General features: G+C 44.2%; 1 long non-coding RNA gene across 1 annotated transcript in view; it reads right to left on the reverse strand.

The window, feature by feature from the left end:
• The window catches only part of LOC135377976 (uncharacterized), a 31,046-nt gene extending 7,839 nt beyond the window's left edge, over positions 1-23,207 (reverse strand). The window contains exon 1 of the long non-coding RNA XR_010418229.1: positions 23,110-23,207. This is a non-coding gene — a long non-coding RNA (uncharacterized LOC135377976). The remainder of the gene's footprint in view (positions 1-23,109) is intronic.
• Between the last annotated feature and the right edge of the window lie 16 nt (positions 23,208-23,223).

Raw genomic sequence — 23,223 nt, forward strand, 5'->3', positions numbered from 1 at the left:
TTTTGGCTGCCTTCCGCGGGAGGAGGAGAGGGTGCGATGAAGACGCGGAAGGCTCAAATTTCTCCGGGCCGGAAGAAAAAAGGAAGACGCAGACAGTCGATTTGGAAGGGCGAAGGTTGCGCCGGAAAACAACAAGAAGCCGCCTATTTGCATGGGCGTTGCGAAAACCGTCTGACTGACGTGACGCGGGTCAGACGCCTGGGGTCAGCAGACGCGTCTCTGTTGTCCTCTAAGGACTACGAGGGCCAATGACTACACACTGAGACGTCTCAGAGCTACGTTCATGACGCCCTTCAGAAGTGATATATGGGAACACAGAAAAAGGACCAAGGTCTCTACACGGGAAATGCGTGAGAAAGGCCGTTTTTACAGGACAAATGTTGTCCTAACGGCACGGACATAACCCCGGAGTGGTGCAGGAGAATAAAAGATGTGCTTTCGGACATGTTTGGGCATTATCGTATGAAGGACGGGGGTCATGGCGGGATTTCGCGTTCGCAAGGTAAGCCCAAGCAGCTCACCCGCGTTCCTCCAATGGCAGAAACCGATGTCTTACTGTAACTCTCATACGCGGAAAAAGAAAAACTGTACCCTCCTAAAGAGTAAAGTGGCAATCCCGACACAATGTAAGCTTTACACTCCAAAAGTTCAAAAGAAAAACTTAACGCTGTTATTACTACTTTTCTGCTGCGTTTCATAATACTACTTTTTTTTTAATATATGAGCTATCTGCGCTGTTCGGTATAATTTTCTCTTCATCTTTCAAGGACTGATATCGGCAACAAAGGACTCCACATACCATATTTGACATCCCACTCGAGTGATTTAAAAACAGCGACAGAAAGAAGGTCCGTACAATCACTAGACAGTAGGCTGAATTCGTTAGATTCCATCTGGAGGACGTGTGATCTGGAAGCACTACACGCGAACAGAAGTACAGGGTGTATGCTATAAAAGGTCAGTGACATTTTCGCGCGTGACACTATATCTATTTGAGAGACGGACTTGTGCTGCCATACAGTGTATCACTTATGCCAGAGAAACCTACGAAAAAAATTGTGGTTACCATTCACTGCGTAATAAAATAAACACGGCCACGGAAACTTTCGTCTTCATGTGTTTCCTATGCGCAATACCGATAGATGGAGGTGAAAGTTTGCATGGTCATATTTATTTTGTTACACAGTGCTAGGTAACCACAATCGTTTCGTAGGTTCCTCTAGCATAAATTATTCACTTTGAGGCAGAGGAAGTCTTTTCGTGATAGAGGTATAGCATCAAGGAGATCATCATCTTCTTGCACGAAAATGTGACTGACCTTTTATAGCATACACCCTGTACATTGGGGGCTGGGGCTGACATACGTCGACCCAAGCAGCACAATGCACTGAAAGTAAGAGTGCACAAGGGTGTACAGGGAGATCAGGGTTGTCATGTTCCTGGGTATGTCTTGCTGTGAAATGAAGCATCGCACTGATAAGACACCTATAGCAGCCCCCTCCCCCCGCACTTGAACTTTCAGTACAGACATTGTGCTGCTTGGGTATCTTCGCACTGGGATTATCTATCGGCTAAGTATCTGCGGCGGTGGTGAAAGCGGTCGCCGTTGTCGGCCTCACAGAGGTGGGCAACGTCATGACTGACGGGGAATGTGCGTCCTGGGCCGACTTCTAAGGGAACTGTGCCGACATATGTCTGAAAGCGTCTGAGGAAAACCCAGGAAAAACCCAAGACAGCACAGGGTGTGACTGCATAACACGACCCTAATCGGCCAATCATTCGGAATAATATATTCCTCTTTCTTTATCTGTTGTTCGTCGTCTCTCCGGAGGTGCGAGCGTACGCCTGATTGGGACAATTAGCATTGTGTTAATAGTCACAGAAAGACTTTTTTTTCTCAGATCAGGGGCGATGGCGGTACTATGTGTGCAGTGTACTTGTGCAGAAGTGCAATGGTATCTGTGCAATGCCGTTGAGCTTGTTAAGCGGTTAACATCTGTCTTTAAAGCGTACTGAAACAAGGATGCACGGTTCACAAAACATTTGATAACTGGTAACAAGTACGAGCGTCAAATTATTTCATCTTCATTTAATTTAATTTCAGTAGAAGTGTACTTTCCGTACTTTATAGCTCCTTTATATTTTTAGATGAAAACGTCCATGAGAACGTTTCCGGCGCTTCGCGTTCTCCGAAAAATGGCGACAGATCAGTTACACTTCTGTCTCGCCGCCGAATAGTAAATAGTCTCAGCCATTCAAGGGCTGGCTCTAATAAATTATTATAACTATATTTATACCCGTCTGGCAGATGCTCTTACAGTGTTAATTTGCATGATAAAGGGTTATCTGATCTCGGTCATGACGTCGAGGAGGAGCAGAGGTCAGGCAGTGGGTAAAATATCCTTAACCATCAACACCACGCCAAAGCATAACGGCACTCTGATGAATGGGTCTCCGTGTGGCTATCGAATAAAGCCAGCCGTCGGATGCTGTACGCCTTCATGGGAAGGGAAAGCACGCGGTACAGAAAGGGAAAAAGAAAAGGTATATTTGCAATGCTCCTCATGCACGACACCCTAAAAAGATGTTTCCGTAAAATCACAGGCAACTTCTCGTGGTGGAACTTGGCTGGCGGGCTAAATGGTTAGGAGACATAGGAATCTGTCCCATCGTACAGTTTGCAATATCAAATTTTAAAAATGATAGAAATTTTAAAAATGAAAAATATAGATGTTAGTCTGGTCGGAATCGAGTCTGGCTACCCCAGCTTGTAGACTGCGAAAATATGCTGATAACAAAGAGCATTTAAAAGATCTTGCGAAATCCCATGTAGAGACATCCAGCGTAGCGGACAAATGACACTCAAATCAGGCAAAGGCACAAACAGAGAGAGAGAGAGAGGAATGTAGAGTTTGATAGAGTTCAGCCCGAGCAAATCTCACAACATCATGGAAGGGGTAGACGACTAATGCAGTACATTGAAGAGCAACAATATGAATGGAAATACACTCTTAGAACAGAACTTCCACCGCATAAAAATTCTCCTAGCCAACCACTATCGCGAATGACAGCGTTCTCTCCCCTGATTTGCTGGAAACGGGGGGGGGGGGGGGGCGTACGCCATTTTTGTGGCAATTATGAACTGCATAATACCACAGAAATGGCGTACGAAATGCGTCAGTTTTCAAGTTTAGCGAACTTTATTTCGAACCTGCAAAAAGGAACCACGCAAAAGGCACTTGATTGCAAACAACTGAATGCGGGATTTCTGGAGACGCTCAAAAACTTGCGTATTTTTTCTCGGCTCTAGAAATTAATCTCAATGAATTAATTAGGGGCAATACAAAGAATATCCGGAATTGCGCAAGACGACTGCCAACCAAATCTCGTTGGTTTCGCCCTCGTGTAAAACTTCCTTCAGGTTACGCGAGACACCCTGAACATGGAAGCCTGACTCTTATACTGCTATTTCATTTCGCAGTTTTGATGTATGCAGTATCACGAACCGTATCGGAAGGACATGGGGTAAGACATGTGCTGCGACTTATCTGCAGGGTCACGCTATAGGTCTTCGCAAAGAAATTATTGCCCACGCGGTCACACACCTTCGTATTGCGTCGTACGAAATGAAACGCGAGCAACGTCGAAAAATAACTGTGCAGAAGCCAGATATTTATGCCTGATGGTACCTTATGTCAACGTGTACCCAAGACGAAAAGAAATAATTACCACTTCCGGCATATCGCAACCGTAAAGGAATATTTTCGAAGAAAATCACGGAGCAAGTAAAATAAAACGATGAGCGCAGAAATAAAAATATGCAGACAAAAAAAAAAGAAAAAAGAAAAAGAGCATGTGAGGCGTCACAACTCCTAATAACAGAGTGCTAGCTATGCTCCCGGAAAATGTTGCACATGGAATGAAACGCTGCGGGGCAGCGGATAAGATTCCCGTTGTAGGATCTCACCATTCCTCTCTAGGAAATATCCCGTTTTGGCCTGGAGAGTTCCGTTTTGGAGGGTCGGCCCGCCGTCACGACTTCTTTTTGGCTAAATGAGGTGATAGTCCCGTTTTCGCGAATGGCGAAGTAGTTTCGTAACCAGCACGAAGCGAGGAAAGTGATGCCACGACAATGTTTACTCCTCACATGCGAATATTTTTTAAATACACATACCATAAAAATTTTTTCTTCCATGGCATACAATTTATTACTGCGTCGGTTACTACATCCGGGAGCACTTTCTTTTGCGCAGAGATGGGTGCACAGGAACGTTTGTGTTGCTGAATTTAGCGCGCTTGTAGAACCTCGTTTTTGGCAACCTCCCGTCGTTGTTCAGAAATGGCGCAAAAACGCGCGTGCGTTTTCAACAAAGTTCTCCAGGAGGAATTTGTTTTTTCCCTCTTAGGTTCAACTGTATCTAGCAGCAGAGTTCTTTGTCAAATCTGCGATACGTGTTTTTCTGTTGCGCATGGAGGCCGCAGAGACATCTTTCGGTTCAGGATTGTACTGTCTTTTTGTATGAAGCAAAAAATAATTTCAGCACTTTAGGCTCAGTGTGCTCAATGTTTGGCACCCCCGCTACACCCTCTCTTATGTCCCGTTTCCTACCATCCGAAATATCATCACGCTACGTACAGATGACAATTTTTTAAAGGAAAGGCGTTCCTGAAACAAGCATCACGAGAAATTTCCATCGCAATTTCTCGCCAATTCCGGCTGTCCTTTTCCTCAGTCTAGAGCAGTCTTTGGGGAAAAAAATCGACTCTCTCGTAATACGTCGAATGAGGGAGTGAAAACTGCAACCGCAAAGCAAGAAAGACGAGGGCACACACCTCACTGTGAAGAGAACGAGGGGAAGAAAAAAGAAAGAAAGAGCGCGCATCTCTTCGATATTCAAAAACAAAGCTCCTAATCCCTTGTTAGAGTGGGATCAAACTGGTTCCCTCCGAGTCAGCATCTTCCGCGGCAACCCTTTCTTTCTGGAGAGCCCTCGCTTCCGCCTTCTGATTAAAACGCAGCATCGATGCACCACCCACCTTGCCGCAAAACCCAAAAGGTAACAGTGACGCCCACGAACTGAGAACAAGCCTATGGAAAAGGGGTTCTACGTTGCTGCCACATCGTTCCATCACACTGCCCCCATGTTGCTTTTCCACAATTGCCACTTGAAGGTTTGGGATTGATTGTTTCCATTGCGTGCGGGTTAATACAAAAAATAGCGCTCCGTGTTGTGGGAGTGTGTCGAAAACTGTTAGACATACCGTATGGATATTTGTTTAAAATAGGCACATTACAGAAAAATCTATCTTTATATTATACGCCTTTCCATAGTTTGTACCCCTGGTCGCTTGGTAAGGAACGCCGTCCTTAGTTGTTGTGCTGGGTATGACATGTCGTTCATATGGCACCAACGTATTCGGTATATATTTTTTCGCTTAAAATTAGATGCCGAAATGCTTCATATTTTGCGAGAAACGGCGCCCGCATTAGAGAGAAGTAATCACGTAATCACGAAACCCTAAACGCCAGGCTTCTACTCTGACGTTCTCATCATTCTGCAGAACTGAGCGATCATCTGAATAAGTACTTGCGAGAATATATACGCATTGAGTTCTGAGGAGAAGGCTTTATGAATCAATGGTCTGCATGGTGGCCAGCAAAGGTGCGCCATTCTCCTTGTAAGGAAGCCTGATTTTCTTTGCGCAAACACATTAACCGTTGCCTATGGGGAAGGCCTGCTGATGACCACAAAGTAGGGCGAAATGTTATCAGAGTTTGTATTCTTAATTTATCAATATCAGGGTTATGTGTTGCCATCAAGCAGGAGAGCTATCTATGGAGGTAGACCCCTTTACACATAAGAACACTAAAGGGGCCCACGAGAGCCAAAAAACCAAGTGTACTGGGGCCTACCTCAGGGGCCGCATGCCAAGGGGACCCACACGCGATTTTTTTGGGCCCGACCTCGTCCCGTCTATTTTGTCTCAGTGAAGCAATGCATCCCGTTTTCGCGGGTGACGAATAAGTTCGGAATCAGTGTCAATTTAGGAAACCGAAACCGGAACAATGGTTTATCTTCATACGAACAGTATCGTGAGGTTAACATGTAAATATTTTCTTCCATATAATACAGTTTATTACTGCGTCCGTCGTCGCACCCACGAGTACATTCTGTTGCTCGGAAACTTTCCGGTCACTTTTAGCGTGTTGCTTTAACGTGCTGGTAGAACCGCGTTTGGCAACCTACCGTCACTGTTCAGAAACGATGAAAAAACGTGCGTGTTTTTTCAACGAAGCTGATGGGAGTACTATGGATCATATGTACGCATACGGGTTTTACTAGCACTAGCTTTGACAACGTTGTGAGCACTGATCCAACCAGAGGGAACACTGATGCGTCGGATTTGAGCACATCATTCTTCAGTATTGCGCTAACAGCCTCATTAAGGAAGCGGGGTATCTTTGGAACGTAATGAGCTGAACATACGGTATCTCAATAGAAGTTAAAAGACAGTTCAGCAAAATGGAGATGTATCTCACACATGCAAACGACATGGACCGAATGCCTTTGAGTGTAGCGCCTTTTTTGTCCATGAAAGGTGATGCACAAAGAAGGCATTCGACCTTGAATTGCACTGCTCTTTGCAAATCCTCTTATGTATCTCAGTGCACTACATTCTTGCTGTGCTACTGTGCTGTGTCAAACGCCCAGTAGATATCGTTTTTTTTTTTAAATGTATGAACATTTCTGAAGGCACATTGGTGGAACACTCTTAGAAGAGAACTTGACCGCATAACAGGCTCCTACACTCTAAAAACATAACTTCCCCACATAGCACGGTGAAGGCCAACCATTGCACAGAATGATACCTTTATCACTCCCGATTTGTGGAGAGCGCGGGGCGTACGCCTTTTTTTGGAACTGCATAAGTGTTCAAAAAAAAAAAAAAAAGAAAGAAAGGAAAAGAAAAGAAAAAAAGAAAGAAGAAAAAAAAGGGGGTACGCCTCCCGTTTTTAACCAATTAGGGGGCAGAACGATGTCATTCGGGATGGTGATTGGCTAAGAGCGTGCTATGTGGTGAAGTTCTGTTTTTAGAGTCTAGCCAACCATAAATCCCAAATGACATCGTTCTCTTCCCTAATTTGTTGGAAGCCCTAGTTTTATTCCCTAATTTTTGGGACACTTATGCAGTTATGTTAATTGTCACAAAAATGTGTACCCCGCGCTTTCCACAAATCAAGGGTGATAAAGGTATCATTCTGTACAACGACTGGCCTTCAGCGTGCTATGTGGTGAAGTTCTGTGGTGCCGGCTGTGCTGTCTGGGGTTTTTCCTGGGTTTTCCTCAGACGCTTTCCGACATATGTCGGCACAGTTTCCTTAGAAGTCGGCCCAGGACGCACTTTCCCACAGGGGTCAGTCGTGACGTTGCCCACCTCTGTGACGCCGACAACGGCGAGCCCTTTGAAAAGCACCACCTCTGTTTTAAGAGTGTGCTATACTGTGGTGTGTCAAACATCCAGTAGATATAGTTTTTCTTTTTAAAATTTATGAACCTTTTTGGAGGCACATTGTTGGTACACTTATTAAAACAGAACTTGACCGCATAACAGGCTCCTAGCAAACCATCATCCCGAATGACATCGCTCTCTGCCCTAATTTGTTGGAAGCAGGAGGCGTACGCATTTTTATGACACTTATGCAGTTATGTTAATTGTCACAAAAAGGCGCACGCACAAATCAGTAGTGACAACGGTATCATTCTGTGCAATGGTTGGCCTTCACTGTGTTCTGTTTTAAGAATGTATGTACACACTATCGGTACTGAAGGGTTAATATACGCTGCCATTACACTTTTAAGCTAAATGACTGTGCTGAGCCATGCAATCCGCGTGTCATCTATTGAAGAGAAAAAGTCCGTTTTTCACCAATATCGCCATGTGTGGGTCTTGTGGATGCCACGGGGAAACATCCCATGTCATCATCACTTCTCCATCATTTGTTGTTGTTTTGTGACATCTGTGATCAGTTGTTGGTTTTGGAATTTGCTGCCACAGGAAATCAGTGTTCTTTAGTCCTCATTTGGGACTTGGTCCTGCTAGTACACCCGAATTTGCAGTGAAGCAGAGAATAAATGCGAAGTTGTGACAGAAATATCAATTTGGTGTTATCCCGAATACGAAACAGCCACTAATTGAGTTCCGAAGTACACAAATTTAGGCATACGCGTACATAATTTGAGGAAAAAATTTCAATGTACGTGTGATGGTTTTAGACGTAAGACGTATGCCAGATATTTATGCAAAGCCAAACAGGCGCAAGGCGCATTACTTGACCACACCAATCAACTCACGCAGCACAACGTGCGGAAAGCAGCAGTGAACACAAAGAGTGCTTAGGGTGGGGCTTATCAGTACGAACACTCAATTCTCAGCACTGAGTGAAAAAAGACAGTCTAAACGTACTCTCCCAGGTTGATCAATACGGGTAATCTATTCTCCATTATATATACAATTTTACCATGATTCTAGATCTAAAACGTTCGCAGACCATTGATGTAATCAGCTTACTACTCGTTATGCCGATAATGTCCTAATGTCCACCAACTGCTTCACGCTGACATACTAAGTACGATCTGACCAGACACTGCATAACAGCCATATCGAAGAACCAAAATGGCTTAAACGAAAATAGATGAAGTTCCACTACTATAGACATAAGACACACGCGTTGGTTTGTCAAGTTCACATTTGATATCACTTCCCCCATCATACCACAAGGTTGCCGTGTATAAGTTCAAGAACAAGTAAAGCTCTAAACAAAGTTTTTTTTTTTCGTTTTTGAAGTCATCTTTCAGGTGGAAGAAAGAACATAAATGCTCCGATGTTGCCATTTAGGGGGGGGGGGGGGTTCTGTTCGCTCTCTGCTACAACAGTTGATCCCGTCATCCCAACAGCAACCGATCACGAACGGAAAGAGGAATGGCAGGCAGCCCTCAGCCTTTTAAATATCGATCTCGGCCGACGGGAGAGAAAGACAGGGGGACAGAAGAGATGACTCAGGAGAAATCTGAACGCTAGGGGGGAAGGCTTCTCCTCGCAGCCGTCCTCGCGACCCCAGGGGCATGCAATCCACACGGGAAACTAAAAACAAAAAGTTTTATTTCTCTTTCTGGTCTTTTTCCTTTGCAAAGACTACGTGTGTTATTGTAAGGAACACGTGCAAAGCGCCAAAGGTGCGTAGAAGGTGGTAAGTCGATAATGCTTTGACTTTTTAACTGGCAGCAAAGATGTCCTGGAGTCTTATGACAGAACCGCACCGGATAACACGCTCCTAACCCACTATCATCCCGAATGACATCGTTCTTTTTCCAAGTGTCTTGGAAACGACGGACGTACGCCTTTTTGACACACGTTCCCAGATATGTTTGGTGTTACAAAAAGGTGTATGCCCGGCGTTATCCACAAATTAGGAGTGATAACGGAATCATTCTGTGCAATGGAACAACAACAACAGATAAATTAATGACGATGAATGGGGAAATTCGCCGCATGAGGTGCGGCCCACTAGCCCAAGGCACAATGGACGGAATGAGAGGTGTCCTGATGATGAGACGATGAACGACGATTTAAGTAGAGTACCTTGGCCAAGTGAGGACAGAGAAACAGGAAAACCAGCTGAGATTTTCATGCTGGAAAGAGAGTACTCAAGAATTCTGTCAGCAGTCGTTATGCAGGAAGCAACAACACGAGACCCTTATCTTCAAAGTGTGCGAGAGGCAGTAACGGATCAGCGTAACGGCAATAACGGCAGTAACACGGATCAGCGTTACCAATGGACTCATATTTGAATTCTTTCCGAGCTCGATTCCAGCATCTAAGCCTACATGAAGGGTGCGTGCTGCTAGGATCCCGGGTTGTTGTGCCCAGAGAACTGCGAAAGACGGTGCTTCATGTCCTACACGAGGGCCACGCCGACTTTACATAACATACTGCCAGCTTCGCAGGGTTAATAAGATTTGGAATTGATGACAAAACGAAAGGGATCAAACGCCAGCGGCGTGTCACTGATCCGAGTCATAACAACATAGCTAGAAATAAATATATGGCAGGTTCACAAACATTATACTATCATGCAGCACATGCACGCACATTCCACATATCTCAAGCTTGAATCCAAGAGCTAGATATGGAAATACAAATTTCAAATGTTTTCCCGTCTAACCAACTATGGGATCTCAGATAACTTCTTACTTGTTTTCTCAACATAAATAACGAAGAAAGGAATATGAGGCAAGCCAGCTGGTGTGCTGAATTGTGCTGTGGTTTGTTTTCTTTTCTTCCCAAAAACTCAGGGACATGTGTCTACATAAATAATTATTTACAATTTTTGAATAGACTCAGGTATCGAATTCCATAACTTTCCGGCGAAGAAATGATAAGAAAATGAAATGAAATGCATTGAAATGAAAAGTACGTATACCAGCGGCATGGCCGAGCGGGTTAAGGCGTCCCGCTCGTTCGTGGTAGCCAAGGTCGTGCTGAAGACTGGGAGGTGGAGGGTTCGAATCCTACCACCGGCTGTGCTGTCTGAGGTTTTCCCTGGGTGTTCCGAAGACTTTCCAGACAAATGTTGGCACAGTTTTCCCCGAAGTCGGCCCAGGATGCATACTAACCCCCCCCCCGTGTCCCACTCCTTCCTGCTGTCCTCTCTCCATCTGTACGCCACTCATAGCCACAGTTGCTTCGCGGCGCTAGCACGGAATTAAAAAAAAGTACGTATTTTAGGTAAACAGAGTGAATATGAGCCATAATTTCGTATTCGAGCTGTAAGTTTACGTTTAGTCAAGGTTATAAATGGTGCAACACAGAGTTGGTGTGTTAGCTTATATGCAACTGCGCATAATCTGGAGTGAAATAATTCTGTAACTCTAGGAATGCTCATAAGTGTAAATGCAAACGTAACGCTCTCATGATTCTGCAGCGACAACATAGTACGTAGTGCTTTCCTATGTGCAACATGCAACGGCTTTATCGTAGAGTCGTATGTCAGGGCGAAACTTTCTATACCACGGCTTTGAATGAATGACAAGTAGGTTGTTATAAGAATATGCATAGGGAAAATAATTAAATAAAATAAAATGCCAGAATATATCTTTTTACAAATATGTAACAACAACAACAACAACAACAAAAACGACTACATGTATGACGATGGGATGAGGTGTTTCACTGCGGATATTGCGATACCCTACCTCAGTGCATGTCGGTTAATATATGAGTGGGATGGCGATGAAGGAGATGAGACATATACACGCACACACACACACATTACAGAACACATAGCAAGGAAAATGAAAAATGAAAATGTAAGAAATATGCTCGTGGCACCCCGTGTGGTAGTATTCCTAACATTTTAACTGATGAACGTTTATTAATGACGTCAGGACCAAGAAGTACATCCTGAGTGCATGTACTTGGAGGCGTCTGTGGTGGCCTGACTTAGATGGGCTTACTATCAATTTATTATAATTAAGCCAAGCACCCAGCTTTGTTATACACATTATTCGCCTTTTCATACAATTTCACAATATTACGACTTTGAACAAATATTGATGTGTCATCGGCATATAATATGGTCGGCGCATCATTGTCAGTTACATCTCATGCACTCCCGTCGGCATTGGGGTAGTGGGCCACAACCCAGGTGGCGAATTTCCCCAGTCATCATCATCAGTGTTTGTTGTTGTCGTGTGGACAGATCAAGTAGAGTTACCAAGTCCTTTATATAAATCAGAAATAAAAATGGCCCAAGCATTGACCTTTGCGGAACGCGTGCGAAAACACTATCTGTAGACAAGAGGAAGCGTCGGCAACTTGCACAAACTGCTTTCGATTCTGCAAATAATTAATCAACAAGTTTAGAGTTTTGTCCTCTAATGTACGAGTAGTAGATGAGACAATTAAACATAGAAGGACGAACACAACACACGCCTCACTAGAAATACGGCAGACATCGAAAAAGCGAGGCAGCGGCGGGATGCTAGTGTTGTGTTTGTCTGTGTTTTCCAGCCCCATAATAGTTACTGTTGTACCGTGTTCACACACCGTGTTCACAAGCTTCACAACGCCCAGTTGCATACTTCAATTGAATGGTGGCAGTTCAAGAAAAAGCACAACAGCGGGATTCGATTGGGATTATCAGAGGTTGTGGGTTCGAATTCCACGGCTGGTGCCTTATCTTGCCACGATTCAATTACGTCTAATCCCGTAGCGTTCAAGTTTCTTGCATAATATTGAGTGGCGTCACATGCCTTTCGCAAGTCGACAAATATCCCTATAGTTAATAGTTTTATTTCGACATTACTTTTAATAAGTTCACAAATTGAAAGTACTGCTAGTTTTGTTCATTTATGTTTTCGGAATCCGAACTGATAATCACATAAAATGGTTGGCCTTCAGCGCGTTGTGCAACGATATCCTGTTTTAGGACTGTACGCTTCTCAAATTTCTTAGTTTTACAAAGCCGACACACTAAAACATAACTTCAACACATATCACGCTGAAGGCCAACCATTGCGCAGAATAATACTGTTAGCCCTCCTAATTTGTGGAAAACGCGGGATGCACGTCTTTCAGTGCCAATTAACATAATTGCGTAAGTATAGCAAAAAGACGTGTACGCCTCTCGTTTTCAACAAGTCAGGAGACAGAAAGATGCCGTTCGGGATGATGGTTGGCGAGGAGCGGTGAAGTTCTGTTTTAAGAGTGTGGTTGTCTCCTCGCATACACTGTGTTTCTTTTCACGAACTCCCGCTGCGGTCTTTTCCCATCTACCTCCTTCACTCCAAACGTAACCCATGCCGCCTCCTAATGGGTAAAGCGCAAACAGAAAAGAAAGCGTGACGTCTAAGTTCCAGCCGACAGTAGACGGAGCGTTTCAATGAAACAAAGTCTGGTTCGTCCGGACACGACTCGAGTTATATATGCTTCCGCTTTCATCTTGGGCTGCGGAGACGCACTTCAAAAAGCAAACTTTCCGCACAGCCCGTTCAACGTCTACCAAGGAGGCTGGCTGCAAACCTACGTTATGGTTCCACGTGGAAGCGCTGACACTGGAAAGAGCGGCAGCAGGACAAAAAGACCACTGACTGCGTCCCTTATCACATCCCAGTAGGTGAACGGGGAAAAAGGTACACTGGTGTGTATATATGTATATATATATATATACACACCAAAAATATATAAAATATAATAAAATATAAAAAATAAATACAAAATAAAATATATATATATATATTTTTTTTTAAAGATCCGCGCGACGTATCTGTGCTCAGTGAGGAAGGTTTGCAAAAGCAGCTCAGAGATATTGACAGTGTCAGAGAGCCCTGACGCTGCAATTACACGGCGATTGCGGTGCCATTCCACGTCGCTCCATTTATACGTTAACCACATGGAAACTACTGGATTCACTAGTCGGCAGGTACAATATTCCGGACTAACTTGTTTCGTGAAATGTTGATTTCAAACAAAATTTTCAAGCGATTTGTATTAGGTCACAGTAGACTTCGCAGGAAATATTTAAATAATAATAATAATAAAAGGAAGCACTGCCTGTGCTGCTTCCTTCAGGAGGAAATATCGTCCGTTACAAAAATTACCATGCGGTAAAGTACACGCTCAGAAATGAACTTCACCGCATAGCACGCTCCTAGCCAACCATGATCTCGAATGATATCGTTATCTGCCCTGATTTGTTGAAAACGGGAGGCGTACGCCTTTTTTGTGACACTTATGCTGTTCATAATTGTCACAAAAAAGGCGTACGCCTCCCCTTTTCAACAAATCAGGGCAGATAACGATATCATTCGAGGTAATGGTTGGCTATGAGCGTGCTATGCGGTGAAGTTCATTTTTAAGGGTGCACGCCTATGAAAGGGTTCGTTGTAGAAACCTATGTTCTTTACGTTTAAAGCTCTACAACTATTAAAAACCTTCAACTAAAATTTGGGCAGTACTTTTGAGCAGACAAGATCATAATGCCGGCTACCACTACTCTACACTCTTAAAACAGCCAAAAGGTAAGGTAAAATACATATACTACTCTTAAAACAGGTGGTGGTGGTGGTGGTGGTGGTGGCACGCCGTTGTCGGACTCACGAGGTGGGCAACGTCACGACTAACGCCCCGGGGGAATGTAGACGGGTAGAAATCCAGCGAACCGGTAAGGAACTATGAAGGGGATTGCCTCAGGACGAGAGCAGCCGATATTTCGAACAGAGATTGTTCTTCTTGTGGGACCAGGGGGAATGTGCGTCCTGGGCCGACTTCAAAGGGAACTGTGCCGATATACGTCTGAAAGCGTCTGAGGAAATCCCAGGAAAAACCCCAGGCAGCACACAACCGGCACCGGGATTCGAACCCGGGTACCTCCCAGGTTCGAATCCCGGTGCCGGCCGGAAACAGGACTTCACCACGTAACACGCTGGAGGCCAACCACTGCACAGAATAATACCGTTGTTACTCCCGATTTCTGGAAAGCGCGGGGTGTACACCTTTCTGTGACAGTTAACATAACTACATAAGTGTCACCAAAAGGCGTACGGCTCCCGTCTTTAACAAACAAGGGGAGAGAGCGGTGTCATCCGAGGTGATGGTTCGCTAGGGGCGTAAAAGATGCCGTTACCTTGACAGCAATCCAAAAGGAACGGGTTTCATCCGTTGCGGCGTTCGTGATTTTTTGCGAAAACGAAACCGCAATTTACGCTTTCACTCTTTTCCTTCTCAAGAAGGGCTGCAGTGTGGAGCGGCCTGTGATTGGCCTTCTCAAACGATTTGTCCAATCATCATGGGAGATCGTGCAAGAGCATCTTTCATTCTGCGAGTATAAATTTTTCACTTTCCTTTCCTTTCATTCTTCCTTTAATTTACATCTGCATGATGTCGAGACCTGTCCATTGATATATTTTTTAAAAGCTTAATGCTCTTTACTTCAAAGCCGCAGTGGAAACACGAGCGATGGGGCTTCCAGGTTTGCACTTGTTCCTGTCGTGTCGTTCCTCCTGAGAAAGGGCGTATAAATAGACAGCCAGGAAACCAAGTCAGAAAGATTCCACGACCAGCCCGTGGTTCAACTCGCGAATGTGTAGCTCTATCGCTATGGTCTGTGAGCAGTCGCGGCGGTGCATCTAACTTTCGTTGCATGCAAAATGAACTGCAGATACGCATCGTTACAGGTATAGGTAGAAACAGTACGAAAAAAAAAGTGAAATGGGACTTTTATACCCTCATTACTAAGGCGGCTTGTAAAACCATACCGAGTGAACAAGTAGCAAGAAGAACATAGACGAGATAATGACAAGGACAGCTGCAAGATGTTGTGCTTGTTCACTCAGTATGAATCGTCACCAACTACTCCCGCGTGCACACCGTAGTGGAATGCTTGTAGAACAGCCCATAAAAGTTTGGTTCAGCAGTGATTTTAGTAAAGAGTATACTCATCTAAAAATAATACTGATGGAGTTTGGTGGATTTGTCATTCCTTCATTTTTTTCAGTTTCATTCATACTCATGGAGAGCAGAACTCACAGTGGAGTTCTGCTCGATGAATTCACTGATTTATGGCATATTTTGTGTTCGCTATGCTATGTACAGAACTTCACCGCCTAGTACGCTGTGCGCCAACAATTGCCACGAATGATACGGTTATCGCTGCTGATTCGAAGAGAGAGTGAGGGCGCACGCCGTTTTGTGTCAATTTAGATATATGATAATTGCACAAAAAGGCGTACGTCCCCATCTCTCTTCGAATCAGAAGCGATAATCCTATCATTCGTAACAATGGTGGGCGCACAGCGTGGTATGCGGTGAAGTTCTGTTTTTGGAGTGCATTCTAAAGAGAGAACTTCACAAGACCAACCACTGGATGGAAACATATTGTTATCACTCCCGATCTGAGGAGAGAAAGCGACCTACGCGTTTCTGTGTCCGTCGCATAAACGCAAAGTGTCCCCATAAGGCGTACACCTCAATTTTGAAGAACTCGGGAGAGAGAACTGTACGATTCAGGACGATGGATGGTTAAGAGCGTGCTATATGGTGAAGTTCTCTTCTTAGTGCGTAGGGAGCACATAGTAAGCTGGTCTTCCGCCATTTTAAAGCGCAGTTATATAACACCTGCAGCAAAAGACTAGTGTAACTCACGGTATCACTGTTTACGACATTCGGACCATCACCGCAAAGGTTTGTACCCTAGCTTACGTTTCAGGATGCAGACATTAACATGTGCCGAAAATTGGAGATAAATTTCGACAGCTTCGGGAAATTAAGCATAGTTACTTTAACGGACGACAGGTTGAAACATACAACGTTAAATCAAGCTCTTTTAGATATCAGGGTTTTCACAAAATTGGATTTTGAAGGACAGGTCAAGGTAAACGAGGATTTCCATGCACCTCAGAATGTTTTGATTTGATTGACGCTCAGAATGATTTGCCACAGCAAAATTGATAAGAGGGGTTCACGGGGTGGCTTCTGACAAATGGTGCAGAGGATAACAACTGTTGTTGGCTGCTTGATGATCCTATTCGACTTACATGCGTTATTTATAACTATGGTATTTTGTATTTCCATCGTTCGTTACGCATTTGTCCTTGCTGTTCACCTGTTCTCGCTATTTAACCACTGAGAAATGAACCGCATCAATAGTCATATGAAAGCAGCAAATGTTGGGCTTATATCGCCGCCAGGAATAAAAATTCAAAAAGCCGTGTTTTCTTCCCAAACAGAGACATAACCAACACACTATGGGTGCACGGTAGTTGCCGGTCATCGAAAAGGACATGAAAACAAAAAGCATGATGACTTCCCGGACAATTCTATCAAACTATGGAGGACAAAAAGAAGGGTTCGTTCAACCTGTGGCCATAACATTTCATTAATTACCACATCGGTACTGATCCGTTACTGGGTAACGATTTCCGCGCGTGCACTTGTCGTTGCTGCACGGTTTTCGCCACATTGTAAAAAAAAAATCGTTATGAAAATTATAAGGAGAAAATGAATAACTATTCGGGCTTTATTTTAACCAGCAATTGTTGCGCAAGCCTTTGTCTATTAATGTAAAATCAATTCCTAAGAATTGCCATGTTATGGTGCTAAAGAAGATCAATTGTGAAAAAATAATTTTCTGTGCAGTACAACTTCCGATATTCGTTTCTTTGAAGTTGCATTAGTGTTCGATAACCGATTTCCCCTTAACAACTGACTTAGCGGGGACACGTTGCCAATGTGATAACGGTAGACGTATTGCGTAAACCCTGCAGCATGGATAGAAGCATTAATTAGATAGAAAAGAGATTCACCTTCACACACTATAGGAACTGTTATACTGCAACACGCTACACTCTAAAAACAGACGGTGGTGTTGGTGGTGCTGACGAGACCGGATAGCCAACCATCATACCGAATGGCATCGCTATCTCCCCTGATTTTTCTAAAAACTGGTGGCGTACGTCTTTTTATGACACTGATGCGATTACGCTAATTGTCACAAAAACGCTCCGTACGCTCCGTGCCTTCCAAAAATCAGGAGTGATATAACGCTGTCATCTTAAGCGTGTTATATGATGCAGTCCCGCTATAAGAGTGGAGAGGCAACTACGGTACAGCAGTTTCGGTTTGGCTCGCGTGTAATATACTATACCTATTATACGTACGTGAAGAGTAAACCAACAGTTGTGAAACACATACACGAGGTAATCATTGATTGTGAGGAAGCCTGGTCCTAAACATTCCCCGTTTAGTCTTTTGCATAGCCAATCTGAACTAATACAACACGGAATGATATCATCTGTCTTTTGGTTGTTGAAAACGGGAGGCGCACGCATTTTCTATAACCCTTTACATGTATGCAGAGTGTTACAAAAGTGGCGTACGTTCCGCGTCCGACAGAGCGATATCATTCTGAATGTTGGTTGGCCTCGAGCGTGTCATGTGGTCAAGTTCTGATTGTACCTCGACCCCCCCCCCCCCTCTGATTGTACATTACCTACCGTCATTTTTGGCCCCATGATAAATGTCCTTTCTCTACCATTATGCGCAAATATACTGTAGGGCTCAACTGACACAGGAGTTCTTCGGGAATATCGGGAAAACACAGTGGAAGTGGACTGTACGCACTAAGTTTCCGCTTTACAATAGCACAATACCAACACATGGGCCCGTGTGCAAAAAATTTACTGAGCAACATTTCAAAAAATGTTGAGTACGAGCTTTGGCAGCGCTTCCCGCACGAGCAGCGAGAGCGTGCTCAATGCACTGCCAAGGCTATGGAAATTGATTAGATTAGATTAGGAATAGAATGAAACTGAGCCTGAGACTCGTATTCGTTTTATGCAAACGGGCCATGGTCCTCTAGAACTTTCTTATAATATGCACCTTATAAAATATTATTATAGGTTTTATATAAAAGAACGGTAGTTGATGAGAAAGCTCGGGCAGTGAGGTTTGGACTAATACACTCTGCTTTCCAGTCAGAGATGCTACCCGTTGCACCATGCTAGCTAGTTTTTTTCTCCTCAAAGCTTTTATTGGGGTTTATGGTGCTACGTATAAGAGTTGCATAATGAATGATACAATATTTACATTATGTACATCCCACTGAGAAATGCTGCACATAACCATGCTAGCTACACCCTGATCAACGCACCAAGCCACGCATAGGAAACACAGGGACACTGACTCACCTGCAACCTATAAGCCTCCATGTATTGCACCAGGCCTGAAAGCTCCCAAGAAAAAGCTGGGCGACACTTAGTTCTCTTGCCTACCACATTCGCGCTCTTTATATGTGGCCCTACGACAAATTATTATAATGCACCTCCCTCCACCTTAGCTATTGCGTGCTGCAGCTTCTCCCCAGTGTGGCTTAAAGCGTTGCGTGCACCACTCACGTGTAATTCGTCACCGCTGTGTCTCCGAGTAAAATTTAAATCTATTGAAATTTGAGACAGGATGCTAATTTGAAGCGATTTAAATGCTAGCCGTCGGCCGGAACGTCCTGCGACAGCAGATGATCATAGCAGACGACGCAAATCGTCATCACACTTCTTTTATTATGTGCACATAGGAACCTTCACATATGCTCCAATTATTGCTCGAATCGAATTCTTCAGAATGTGTACTATAAAACGCTATTCTATTACCCTTGGAGATGTTATCACATATTATGTTTATTGTCATCCAACGACATCGCCGCCATTCTGGGCCACGTAGCGAGCGCCATTGCGGTAAACTAACTTCCATGTTTTCAATGGGAGTACCGTGAAGCCCTCAGACGTGGTGTAATACGTGGGCTCCTAGCCTCAACGCATTCTCTCTTACATTGTTGCCAGCCACACTCACATTCAGACAATACGAACTTACTCGTAGCACATTTTTCTCTCGTGCGCAACTCAAATACTCTTACTTGCGTCACAATCAGTACTAAAATTTATAGGATAGCCAAGGGACACAAAAGAAGATTCGACATGAGGTCAGAGGACTTTCAAAAGTCATTTGCCTTAGGAAGGTTCTTAGGGGTGGTTGGGAGTGGGGTGTCAATAGCGTGGACGTAAAACAATTCACATTGTGGGTTGATCAATTTCTCTCTAATATTCTAATGTAATATAACATTTCGGTCGAGATCTGCATTATATGATCAAATCCTCCCAAAGGGGCAAAAGGGCGAGCCGTAATCTTTAGTCAGGGCTGTGAGATGCGTGATGTGATATTTTCGAGGTTGATTGATATTGATAGGAAAAGTATCTTCGCACAGCTACCTGCGCAGCAACTGCACCATGGTCACTTCTACACTTTGCGCACATACGCAAACAGGCGACTGAAAGGGGCTCTGACACCTTTGATAAGTGTGGTTCATTACATCATGCGCGCATTTTGCTGCACGTCAGAATATTGTGAGAGAGAACAAAGTTTTCTTCTACGTGTCGTAGATGGAGGGATTCAGACCCTCGAATGCACAGCGGTGTCAAGCTCGGATGTCAGAGATGTCACATGCGACCTCCCACGCGGCCGCCTAACTGGCGGTGATGCCGGCCGTTATGTCACAGGCAGTTGAGTTCGGTATTCCCGGTGCCACTTTTCTATATACACTCTGAATGATACTGTTATCACTCTCGACTTGTGGAAAGCGCGGGCGTACACCTTTTTGTGACACTCCCGGTTTTAACAAATCACGAGAGAGTATAATATTATTCGGAATGGTGGTTGGTTAGGGGCGTGTTATGTGGTGAAGTCCTGTTTTAAGTCCTCAGACGCTTTCAGACATATGTCGGCACAGTTCCCTTAGAAGTCGGCCCAGGACGCACATTCCCCCAGGGCGTCAGTCGTGACGTTGCCCACCTATGTGAGGCCGACAACGGCAAGCCCCATCACCACCACCACCACCTGTTTTAAGAGTGTACACGTGTATTACCCCTTCTGCTGTAAAATTCGGAATGCGATTTCACATCGATGTACCGATAAACGACTGATATTTATCCGCCATAACGTTGGTCGAGGGGTCACAAAACCCTTTAATCGACTCCACCGACATGCACTTTGTGAATACCAGAAGGTATGAGCGATTACTACACTCTAAAAGCTGAACATATGCGCAGAGCAGCGCTCTGCGCCAACCATTGCGCCAGATCACACATACCTAAATGGTGTACTCTCCTGATTTGTTGAAAATTACATACATCCGCGTACACTCTAGAAACAGAACATCACCGCATAACACGCTCTTAACCAACCATCAACCCAAACGACATCGATCTCTCCCCTGATTTGTCGGAAACGGGAAGCGTACGCCTCTTTGTGACAGTTAAGAGAACCACATAAGTGTCACTAAAAGGCGTATGCCCTTCTGGGGAGAGAACGATGCCATTCGTGACGATGGTTGACCAGGAGCGGGCCATGTAGCGTGCCATTTCGACATTACCCCCGCCCCCCGTTTTAAGAGTGTATGTGGGACTCATTATGCCAATGCGACTTATCCAAAATAGACGGGTCCATCCCATTTTCAACAAATCAGCTGAGAGAAGAATATCATTCCGAATAACAGTTCGGCCCGAGCGGTGTTCTGTGGCGCAGTTCTGTTTTAACACAGTAGTTATTCTGATTTGAGGAGAGAGCGGGGCGTACGCCTGTTTGTGGCAAATAACGTTAATTTAAATTACCACAAAAAGGCGTATGCCTCCCATTTTGGACAAATCAGGTAAGCGAACGATATCATTGTGAATGACGGTTGGCTCTGAGCTTGTCATGATTTGAAGTTCTGTTTTTAGAGTGTATAGATGATACCAGGGCAATCTGGAGTTCCGGACATGTTGCCTACAAAATATGTAGGAAATAAATATGAGTAATAGAAGTACACAAATAGCGGATGCGAGCATCCTCTGCTGAAAACATGCACCCTCGGGACCGCCAAACACATAGGAATCATTGAAATTCGAGTAACGCATGAGAAAGTCAAAGTGCGACACGACTCGAGCCATTTCTTCCCCGCAGTTTTTGGGGTTACTTGCACGAATATTGCTTACGTGTCAGAACAGTCAGCGGTAACATTGTCGTGGGAACAGTTAAAAGAACAACAAAAAACAATAAAATAAAAATTGATCCGATTTAAGGATGATATAGAGAGAGAATGGCGCAAAATGAGAATCAGGTTCGGAATGGCAAATGCACTCAAAATGTAATAACACTGAAGCTTTCTGCATTTATTTGGTACAAGCTTTCTCGTGGTGGACCACGCTTCGTCACGTAAAAAAAAAAAAAAAAAAAAAAAAAATAACGGAGCACTTGTTCATGTATATATACAATAACAAGGTGGCTACGTGAGGTAACCACATGAATAAATGTAGAAAGCTTCAGTGTTCTCATACCTCGAAGATAGTCAAAAGAAAGATACTCGTACAGTTTCTAAAACTATATAAATAAGCGGATCGTGCAGAATTGGAACAAAGAAAAAAATAAACATCACGTACGGGAATTGAAAAACCACACGTAATGCTCTGTACGATGAAAATGACTAGTGCAACCGAAATTGTGCAAAGTAACGTGTAAGGAAAACGGCAGCATGACGCACAAAGAGTTTACTGTGCACTATACATATTCGCAGTCACCGGAACCTCAACCCTTGCACGAGTATATTCACGGTGCGTGTACCTGTGATCGTCGGCATATCATTTCAGGCAAGTGGACAATTTATCGTTGCACTTCATCCTATTCGAACATATGCGTCAAACTGTATCACTCGACGTTGATAATATAGCCAGTGTGAAACAGACGGCTGTGCTCCAGGGTAGACGGCCTGACCCGTATTTTGCATACGAGATAAGAACACGAAGCAACTTATCTGTCTGGCTTTATTACCAGCAAAACCCGCGCACAAAAGCGGCACTGGACATGCAAAAAGATGTACGCGCGTCTTGCAACATGGATATTTCGCTGCTATAAAGCGAGTGCTGTCAGGTAACTTTTCCTTTGCTAAATACGATGGTCATTTACGCGAGAAATTGGAGAAGGTACGAAATTCGAACAACTATACCAATTTGGGCGGTTGCTTTGACCTTCGATGGGATTCGGGAATGTCAAACAAAATATTTACGTATGCAGTATTGACGAATTAGTAACCCTGTTGCTCGTGAAAGTATAAGAAAGCTACGCGACAGCCCTAAAAAAGCCCACGCGTGTGTTTGAAACGTAGCCGGTGCATAATACCAATAAAAAGAAAAGGAATAAACTTGTAATGAGAGATCGACATTGTAGGAAAACGGCAAAAATCGCTGACAAACTTATTAACTCATAAGCAGCATTTGTAATTATCATTCTTCATGGTTTCGCAAATACGCGCAAATTGTTCACTATATTAAGCAGAGCGCAGGCTAACTACGTTGTGTGCATATATTCCCCCCTCCCTTTTTTTTCTTTTTCCTACGAGTGTAAACGAACGAGACGAAAGACGGCTACCAGATTGCCACCCATCTCGCTTTAGAAATCTATCGGAGCATAAAATTCGCGCACATTTTCAGGCACCCGTCTAGAGAAATACGAAACAGAAAGGCTCACCTACGGGTGTCGTGGCCCGGGCGCCGTGAAACTTCAGCTCGGGACGCATCGAAGTTGCCGGGAGAGGGGGCGCCGGCCTCCCAATGCTATGTGACGTCACACAGAGAGCGGCGC

Source organism: Ornithodoros turicata, chromosome 1 (assembly GCF_037126465.1).
Source record: "Ornithodoros turicata isolate Travis chromosome 1, ASM3712646v1, whole genome shotgun sequence".
In the NCBI taxonomy this organism is placed as follows: Eukaryota; Metazoa; Arthropoda; class Arachnida; order Ixodida; family Argasidae; genus Ornithodoros; species Ornithodoros turicata.